This window comes from Oratosquilla oratoria, chromosome 29 (genome assembly GCF_046742065.1).
Source record: "Oratosquilla oratoria isolate Oo_2021 chromosome 29, ASM4674206v1, whole genome shotgun sequence".
NCBI classification, from domain to species: domain Eukaryota; kingdom Metazoa; phylum Arthropoda; class Malacostraca; order Stomatopoda; family Squillidae; genus Oratosquilla; species Oratosquilla oratoria.
Genome location: NC_134805.1, coordinates 36,826,858 through 36,836,857, shown reverse-complemented (window position 1 = coordinate 36,836,857; position 10,000 = coordinate 36,826,858).

Here is a 10,000-nt window from a genome sequence, read left to right as displayed (position 1 = left end):
GTCTGTCTGCCTGTCTGTCTGCCTGTCTCATTGTCTGCCTGTCTCATTGTCTGCCTGTCTCATTGTCTGCCTGTCTCATTGTCTGTCTGTCTCATTGTCTGTCTGTCTCATTGTCTGTCTCATTGTCTGTCTGTGTCTCATTGTCTGTCTGTGTCTCATTTTCTGTGTCTCATTGTCTGTGTCTCATTGTCTGTGTCTCATTGTCTGTGTCTCATTGTCTTTGTCTCATTATCTGTTTCTCATTGTGTGTGTCTGAGTGTCTGTGTCTCATTGTCTGTGTCTCATTGTCTGTGTCTCATTGTCTGTGTCTCATTGTCTGTGTCTCATTGTCTGTGTCTCATTGTCTGTGTCTCATTGTCTGTGTCTCATTGTCTGTGTCTCATTGTCTGTGTCTCATTGTCTGTGTCTCATTGTCTGTGTCTCATTGTCTGTGTCTCATTGTCTGTGTCTCATTGTCTGTGTCTCATTGTCTGTGTCTCATTGTCTGTGTCTCATTGTCTGTGTCTCATTGTCTGTGTCTCATTGTCTGTGTCTCATTGTCTGTGTCTCATTGTCTGTGTCTCATTGTCTGTGTCTCATTGTCTGTGTCTCATTGTCTGTGTCTCATTGTCTGTGTCTCATTGTCTGTCTGTGTCTCATTGTCTGTCTGTGTCTCATTGTCTGTCTGTGTCTCATTGTCTGTCTGTGTCTCATTGTCTGTCTGTGTCTCATTGTCTGTCTGTGTCTCATTGTCTGTCTGTGTCTCATTGTCTGTCTGTCTCATTGTCTGTCTGTGTCTCATTGTCTGTCTGTGTCTCATTGTCTGTCTGTGTCTCATTGTCTGTCTGTGTCTCATTGTCTGTCTGTGTCTCATTGTCTGTCTGTGTCTCATTGTCTGTCTGTGTCTCATTGTCTGTCTGTGTCTCATTGTCTGTCTGTGTCTCATTGTCTGTCTGTGTCTCATTGTCTGTCTGTGTCTCATTGTCTGTCTGTGTCTCATTGTCTGTCTGTGTCTCATTGTCTGTCTGTGTCTCATTGTCTGTCTGTGTCTCATTGTCTGTCTGTGTCTCATTGTCTGTCTGTGTCTCATTGTCTGTCTGTGCCTCATTGTCTGTCTGTGTCTCATTGTCTGTGTCTCATTGTCTGTCTCATTGTCTGTCTGTCTCATTGTCTGTCTGTCTCATTGTCTATCTGTCTCATTGTCTGTCTCATTGTCTATCTGTCTCATTGTCTATCTGTCTCATTGTCTGTCTGTCTCATTGTCTGTCTCATTGTCTATCTGTCTCATTGTCTATCTGTCTCATTGTCTATCTGTCTCATTGTCTATCTGTCTCATTGTCTGTCTCATTGTAGATCTGTCTCGTTGTCTGTCTCATTGTCTATCTGTCTCGTTGTCTATCTGTCTCGTTGTCTATCTGTCTCGTTGTCTATCTGTTACATTGTCTCTATCTATCTCATTGTCTGCCTCATTGTCTACCTGTCTCAGTGTCTATCTGTCTCATTGTCTATCTGTCTCATTGCCTATCTGTCTCATTGTCTGCGTCTGATTGTCTGTCTGATTGTCTTTTTGTCGAATGTCTATCTGTCTGATAGTCTATCTGAGTGCTTATCTGTCTGATTGTATCTCTGTCTATATCTGTCTCTCTTCCCATCTCTGTCTGTCCATCTGTTTGCCTATCTCTGTCTGCTTGTCTGTATGTCTGTCTATGTCTCTGTCTGACTGTGTCTCTGTGTCTGTGTCTGTGTGTGTCTCTGTGTCTCTGTTTGACTGTGTCTCATTGTCTGTGTCTCATTGTCTGTGTCTCATTGTCTGTGTCTCATTGTCTGTGTCTCATTGTCTGTGTCTCATTGTCTGTGTCTCATTGTCTGTGTCTCATTGTCTGTGTCTCATTGTCTGTGTCTCATTGTCTGTGTCTCATTGTCTGTGTCTCATTGTCTGTGTCTCATTGTCTGTGTCTCATTGTCTGTGTCTCATTGTCTGTGTCTCATTGTCTGTGTCTCATTGTCTGTGTCTCATTGTCTGTGTCTCATTGTCTGTGTCTCATTGTCTGTGTCTCATTGTCTGTCTGTGTCTCATTGTCTGTCTGTGTCTCATTGTCTGTCTGTGTCTCATTGTCTGTCTGTGTCTCATTGTCTGTCTGTGTCTCATTGTCTGTCTGTGTCTCATTGTCTGTCTGTGTCTCATTGTCTGTCTGTCTCATTGTCTGTCTGTGTCTCATTGTCTGTCTGTGTCTCATTGTCTGTCTGTGTCTCATTGTCTGTCTGTGTCTCATTGTCTGTCTGTGTCTCATTGTCTGTCTGTGTCTCATTGTCTGTCTGTGTCTCATTGTCTGTCTGTGTCTCATTGTCTGTCTGTGTCTCATTGTCTGTCTGTGTCTCATTGTCTGTCTGTGTCTCATTGTCTGTCTGTGTCTCATTGTCTGTCTGTGTCTCATTGTCTGTCTGTGTCTCATTGTCTGTCTGTGTCTCATTGTCTGTCTGTGTCTCATTGTCTGTCTGTGTCTCATTGTCTGTCTGTGTCTCATTGTCTGTCTGTGTCTCATTGTCTGTCTGTGTCTCATTGTCTGTGTCTCATTGTCTGTCTCATTGTCTGTCTGTCTCATTGTCTGTCTGTCTCATTGTCTGTGTCTCATTGTCTGTCTCATTGTCTGTCTGTCTCATTGTCTGTCTGTCTCATTGTCTGTCTGTCTCATTGTCTGTCTCATTGTCTATCTGTCTCATTGTCTATCTGTCTCATTGTATATCTGTCTCGTTGTCTGTCTCATTGTCTATCTGTCTCGTTGTCTATCTGTCTCGTTGTCTATCTGTTACATTGTCTATCTGTTACATTTTCTATCTGTTACATTGTCTATCTGTCTCATTGTCTGTCTCATTGTCTATCTGTCTCAGTGTCTATCTGTCTCATTGTCTATCTGTCTCATTGCCTATCTGTCTCATTGTCTGCGTCTGATTGTCTCTCTGTCTGATTGTCTTTTTGTCGAATGTCTATCTGTCTGATAGTCTATCTGAGTGCTTATCTGTCTGATTGTATCTCTGTCTATATCTGTCTCTCTTCCCATCTCTGTCTGTCCATCTGTTTGCCTATCTCTGTCTGCTTGTCTGTATGTCTGTCTATGTCTCTGTCTGACTGTGTCTCTGTGTCTGTGTCTGTGTCTCTGTGTCTCTGTTTGACTGTGTCTGTTTGACTGTGTCTGTCTGACAGTGTCTCTGTTTGTGTCTGTCTGACAGTGTCTCTGTTTGTGTCTGTCTGACAGTGTCTCTGTTTGTGTCTGTCTGACAGTGTCTCTTTGACTGTGTCTGTCTGACAGTGTCTCTTTGACTGTGTCTGTCTGACAGTGTCTGTTTGACTGTGTCTGTCTGCTTGACTGTGTCTGTCTGCTTGACTGTGTCTGTCTGCTTGACTGTGTCTGTCTGCTTGACTGTGTCTGTCTGTTTGACTGTGTCTGTTTGACTGTGTCTGTTTGACTGTGTCTGTCTGACAGTGTCTCTGTTTGTGTCTGTCTGACAGTGTCTCTGTTTGTGTCTGTCTGACAGTGTCTCTGTTTGTGTCTGTCTGACAGTGTCTCTGTTTGTGTCTGTCTGACAGTGTCTCTGTTTGTGTCTGTCTGACAGTGTCTCTGTCTGACAGTGTCTCTGTCTGACAGTGTCTCTGTCTGACAGTGTCTCTGTCTGACAGTGTCTCTGTCTGACAGTGTCTCTGTCTGACAGTGTCTCTGTCTGACAGTGTCTCTGTCTGACAGTGTCTCTGTCTGACAGTGTCTCTGTCTGACAGTGTGTCTGACAGTGTCTCTGTCTGACAGTGTCTCTGTCTGACAGTGTCTCTGTCTGACAGTGTCTCTGTCTGACAGTGTCTCTGTCTGACAGTGTCTCTGTCTGACAGTGTCTCTGTCTGACAGTGTCTCTGTCTGACAGTGTCTCTGTCTGACAGTGTCTCTGTCTGACAGTGTCTCTGTCTGACAGTGTCTCTGTCTGACAGTGTCTCTGTCTGACAGTGTCTCTGTCTGACAGTGTCTCTGTCTGACAGTGTCTCTGTCTGACAGTGTCTCTGTCTGACAGTGTCTCTGTCTGACAGTGTCTCTGTCTGACAGTGTCTCTGTCTGACAGTGTCTCTGTCTGACAGTGTCTCTGTCTGACAGTGTCTCTGTCTGACAGTGTCTCTGTCTGACAGTGTCTCTGTCTGACAGTGTCTCTGTCTGACAGTGTCTCTGTCTGACAGTGTCTCTGTCTGACAGTGTCTCTGTCTGACAGTGTCTCTGTCTGACAGTGTCTCTGTCTGACAGTGTCTCTGTCTGACAGTGTCTCTGTCTGACAGTGTCTCTGTCTGACAGTGTCTCTGTCTGACAGTGTCTCTGTCTGACAGTGTCTCTGTCTGACAGTGTCTCTGTCTGACAGTGTCTCTGTCTGACAGTGTCTCTGTCTGACAGTGTCTCTGTCTGACAGTGTCTCTGTCTGACAGTGTCTCTGTCTGACAGTGTCTCTGTCTGACAGTGTCTCTGTCTGACAGTGTCTCTGTCTGACAGTGTCTCTGTCTGACAGTGTCTCTGTCTGACAGTGTCTCTGTCTGACAGTGTCTCTGTCTGACAGTGTCTCTGTCTGACAGTGTCTCTGTCTGACAGTGTCTCTGTCTGACAGTGTCTCTGTCTGACAGTGTCTCTGTCTGACAGTGTCTCTGTCTGACAGTGTCTCTGTCTGACAGTGTCTCTGTCTGACAGTGTCTCTGTCTGACAGTGTCTCTGTCTGACAGTGTCTCTGTCTGACAGTGTCTCTGTCTGACAGTGTCTCTGTCTGACAGTGTCTCTGTCTGACAGTGTCTCTGTCTGACAGTGTCTCTGTCTGACAGTGTCTCTGTCTGACAGTGTCTCTGTCTGACAGTGTCTCTGTCTGACAGTGTCTCTGTCTGACAGTGTCTCTGTCTGACAGTGTCTCTGTCTGACAGTGTCTCTGTCTGACAGTGTCTCTGTCTGACAGTGTCTCTGTCTGACAGTGTCTCTGTCTGACAGTGTCTCTGTCTGACAGTGTCTCTGTCTGGCAGTGTCTCTGTCTGACAGTGTCTCTGTTTGCCCGTCTGTGTCTGTCTGCGTCTGTGTCTGTCTGCGTCTGTGTCTGTCTGCGTCTGTGTCTGTCTGCGTCTGTGTCTGTCTGCGTCTGTGTCTGTCTGCGTCTGTGTCTGTCTGCGTCTGTGTCTGTCTGCGTCTGTGTCTGTGTCTGTCTGTGTTTGTGTCTGTCTGCGTCTGTGTTTGTGTCTGTCTGTGTTTGTGTCTGTCTGCGTCTCTGTCTGTCTGCGTCTCTGTCTGTCTGCGTCTCTGTCTGTCTGCGTCTCTGTCTGTCTGCGTCTCTGTCTGTCTGCGTCTCTGTCTGTCTGCGTCTCTGTCTGTCTGCGTCTCTGTCTGTCTGCGTCTCTGTCTGTCTGCGTCTCTGTCTGTCTGCGTCTCTGTCTGTCTGCGTCTCTGTCTGTCTGCGTCTCTGTCTGTCTGCGTCTCTGTCTGTCTGCGTCTCTGTCTGTCTGCGTCTCTGTCTGTCTGCGTCTCTGTCTGTCTGCGTCTCTGTCTGTCTGCGTCTCTGTCTGTCTGCGTCTCTGTCTGTCTGCGTCTCTGTCTGTCTGCGTCTGTCTGTCTGTCTGCGTCTGTCTGTCTGTCTGCGTCTCTGTCTGTCTGTCTGTCTGCGTCTCTGTCTGTCTGCGTCTCTGTCTGTCTGCGTCTCTGTCTGTCTGCGTCTCTGTCTGTCTGCGTCTCTGTCTGTCTGCGTCTCTGTCTGTCTGCGTCTCTGTCTGTCTGCGTCTCTGTCTGTCTGCGTCTCTGTCTGTCTGCGTCTCTGTCTGTCTGCGTCTCTGTCTGTCTGCGTCTCTGTCTGTCTGCGTCTCTGTCTGTCTGCGTCTCTGTCTGTCTGCGTCTCTGTCTGTCTGCGTCTCTGTCTGTCTGCGTCTCTGTCTGTCTGCGTCTCTGTCTGTCTGCGTCTCTGTCTGTCTGCGTCTCTGTCTGTCTGCGTCTCTGTCTGTCTCTGTCTGTCTCTGCGTCTCTGTCTGTCTCTGCGTCTCTGTCTGTCTCTGCGTCTCTGTCTGTCTCTGCGTCTCTGTCTGTCTCTGCGTCTCTGTCTGTCTCTGCGTCTCTGTCTGTCTGCGTCTCTGTCTGTCTGCGTCTCTGTCTGTCTGCGTCTCTGTCTGCGTCTCTGTCTGTCTGCGTCTGTCTGTCTGCATCTGTCTGCGTCTGTCTGTCTGCATCTGTCTGCGTGTGTGTGGGTGTGTCTATGTATGTCTGTTTGTCTGTGTCAATGTCTGCCAATGTCTGTGTCAATGTCTGTGTCAATGTCTGTGTCAATGTCTGTGTCAATGTCTGTGTCAATGTCTGTGTCAATGTCTGTGTCAATGTCTGTGTCTGTGTCAATGTCTGTGTCTGTGTCAATGTCTGTGTCAATGTCTGTGTCAATGTCTGTGTCTGTGTCAATGTCTGTGTCTGTGTCAATGTCTGTGTCTGTGTCAATGTGTGTCTGTGTCAATGTCTGTGTCAATGTCTGTGTCTGTGTCAATGTCTGTGTCAATGTCTGTGTCAATGTCTGTCTGTGTCTATGTCTGTCTGTGTCTATGTCTGTCTGTGCCTGTCTGTGTCTATGTCTGCCTGTGCCTATGTCTGTCTGTGCCTATGTCTGTCTGTGCCCATGTCTGTCTGTGCCCATGTCTGTCTGTGCCCATGTCTGCCTGTGCCCATGTCTGCCTGTGCCCATGTCTGCCTGTGCCCATGTCTGCCTGTGCCTATGTCTGCCTGTGCCCATGTCTGCCTGTGCCCATGTCTGCCTGTGCCTATGTCTGCCTGTGCCTATGTCTGTCTGTGCCTATTTCTGTCTGTGCCTATTTCTGTCTGTGCCTATTTCTGTCTGTGCCTGTGTGTCTGTGCCTATGTGTCTGTGTCTGTGTGTCAATGTCTGTGTCTGTGTCTGTCTGTGTCTATGTCTGCCTGTGCCCATGTCTGCCTGTGCCCATGTCTGCCTGTGCCCATGTCTGTCTGTGCCCATACTGCCTGTGCCTATGTCTGCCTGTGCCTATGTCTGCCTGTGCCTATGTCTGCCTGTGCCTATGTCTGCCTGTGCCTATGTCTGTCTGTGTCTATGTCTGTCTGTGCCTATGTCTGTCTGTGTTTATGTCTGTCTGTGCCTGTGCCTATGTCTGTCTGTGGCTATGTCTGTCTGTGCCTATGTCTGTGCCTATGTCTGTCTGTGCCAATGTCTGTCTGTGCCTATGTCTGTCTGTGCCTATGTCTGACTGTCTGCGTCTGCCTGTCTCTGTTTGTCTGCGTCTGCCTGTCTCTGTCTGCCTGTCCTTGCCTGCCTGTATCTGTCTCTGCCTGTGTCTCGTTTTGTGTTTCTGTCTCGTTTTGTGTTTCTGTCTCGTTCTGTGTTTCTGTCTCGTTCTGTGTTTCTGTCTCGTTCTGTGTTTGTCTCGTTCTGTGTTTCTGTTTCGTTCTGTGTTTCTGTCTCGTTCTGTGTTTCTGTCTCGTTCCGTGTTTCTGTCTCGTTCTGTGTTTCTGTCTCGTTCTATGTTTGTCTCGTTCTGTGTTTGTCTCGTTTTGTGTTTGTCTCGTTCTGTATTTCTGTCTCGATCTGTGTTTCTGGCACTGTCTCTGCGTCTCCTCCTCCTCCTCTCTCTGCCCTCTCTCTCTGCCTTTTCTTTCTCTCTGCCCTCTCTCTCTCTCTCTTCCCTCTCCCTCTGATCTCTCTCTCTTTCAGTCTTCAGCTTGTCTCCGGGTGAAGCTTATGGATTCAATATTTGACCTCTGCCCTTATGGAAGATGGAGTCAAATCCCTCTTTTGTCTCTCATCGTTGTTCATTTTCATCTATGGAGGTGGTGGTTAGCCTGTTCAACGTCAAACTCCAGAGCTCCCTGTTCAGTTTTGAACATGTTCTTCTCCCACGCAGGATCTTCTTTGACACCAAGTTAAGAATTATCTGTTCACTTTTAAAACTATTCTTGAAGATCAGGGGTGGGGAACCCTTGGCACGCGTGCCAAAAATGTCGCATTAACGCTTTTTTTTTTCCCCGGCACGTGAATCCCAGAACTCATCTTAAAATATAACTAATAAATCTTCAACTTCGTTTTGCGTGGGATACCGGATTGGGTCTCTTGAACAAGAATTCTCAACCTTCCTTCCTTATGTACCCTGAGGTTATGCCTTGCTGTTCTTTAGCCTCCTAGAAACCCCATTATTAGTGGGTAGAACCCTAGTGCATCAACAAACTATCACTAGTTTTCGATTCATGGGAAGGTGCCTATGACCTTACTTCGTTGACAAGGGAGATAATTTTGTTTTGTATCAAAGATTTTGCTGATCTTGGCACTTACACATTAAAAGGTTGCCCACCCGTTCAAGGTACTTACTACCCTTTCAACTCCTCTTTCTACTCTCTCCCTTTGCCTGATCCCTCTTTTTTGGCTACATCTAGCTTTCAGCTGTCTCTAATTCTAGAAGATTCAATGGATTCTATTCCTCATTCTAGTTTTTTAGTTCCGTACCTGCATTAATCTAGAAGCATCTAGATAGCTTCTTATAACTTATGAACATCCTGTTCTTATGAAACAAATCATTACTTAAAGGTTCTTCAGTCTACAGCAATTACATATTCATGTTGTTTGCCATCCACCTAGTGTGTTAATAGCCACTCGCCTTTAGAAACTCTTCTGCTTATCTAATCTATCTTCCCTATGGGTAACTAGGTACATCACATCCTCCTCTCTCTAGGTGGATCATCCACAATATCTCATCTCGTCCTTTAACCTCCCGAGACTCGTGACCTCGATTTCTTGTTGACCTGGTTTCCTTGTGGCTGTGTACATCCACAGTTCTTGTGTTGGTCCTTCCTCGTTCTCATCCTCAGACTCGGAAGCGTCTGTGATCAAACTCGTTCTTCTTTCTCTCAACATCGCTCTCTACCACCACCACCACCACCTCTGCCTTCACTATCATCACAACCATCATAAGCACCATCACAATCACCATCACCAAAATCACAATCATCACAACCTCTATCATCACAACCATCATGACTTAAATGACCATTTTCTATATCACCACCAAAGCCTCTACCTTCACAATCATCACTATCATCACAACCATCATAATCACCACAATCACAATCCCCATCATCACAATCACCACAATCACAATCATCACAACCCTTATCACAACCATCATGACTTAAATGACCATTTTCTATACCACCACCACCACCACCTCTACCACCACCACCCCGAACCCCCAACCTTCACCTCACCATACTCACCTCTCTTGCTGTATTACTCCGTGTAAAACAAGGTGCAAAGCCTTTGTGGAGCCTCACCGTGTTTAATATTTTATCTATTTTTTCTTCTCTCATGATTATATTTTTTTACTAGTTTATCCTATCCCCCTTCCCGGTTACCTCACATCTTCTTCAAGATTGATGTTTTATTCATTCTTTGTTTCATTTTGTTATTCCACTATTCTTCCCTCTCTCTGTCCATCTCTTCTTCACGCCTTCCCTGCCGGTTGGTACGTGTCTTTCTATCATGTCTGCCGCCAGGCGATTTTTATTCTTTTTCGTGCCATCCTGTTAGTAATATACAAGGGATTTTTTTTACCATCTTCGATTCTATACCCTTCAATAAATAGAATATTGGTTGACTGCAATCAACACTTTAAGAGGTTTCTTGACACCCATACGAACCCGAGTCACCCAGCATTTCATTGTAATTAAAAATAACCTTATATATATATATATTATTATGTATATATATATAATTATATATATATATATATTATTATATATATATATATATATATATATAATGTATATAAATAACAATTACAATAATGATAATGATAATTAAATAAATTCCTCTATCCCTACATTCTGCTACCATCCTTAAACCTCCTTTTCTGTGTGCGTGCTTTTGTGTGTGTGTGTGTGTGTGTGTGTGTGTGTGTGTGTGTGTGTGTGTGTGTGTGTGTGTGTGTGTGTGTGTGTGTGTGTGTGTGTGTGTGTGTGCGAATGTG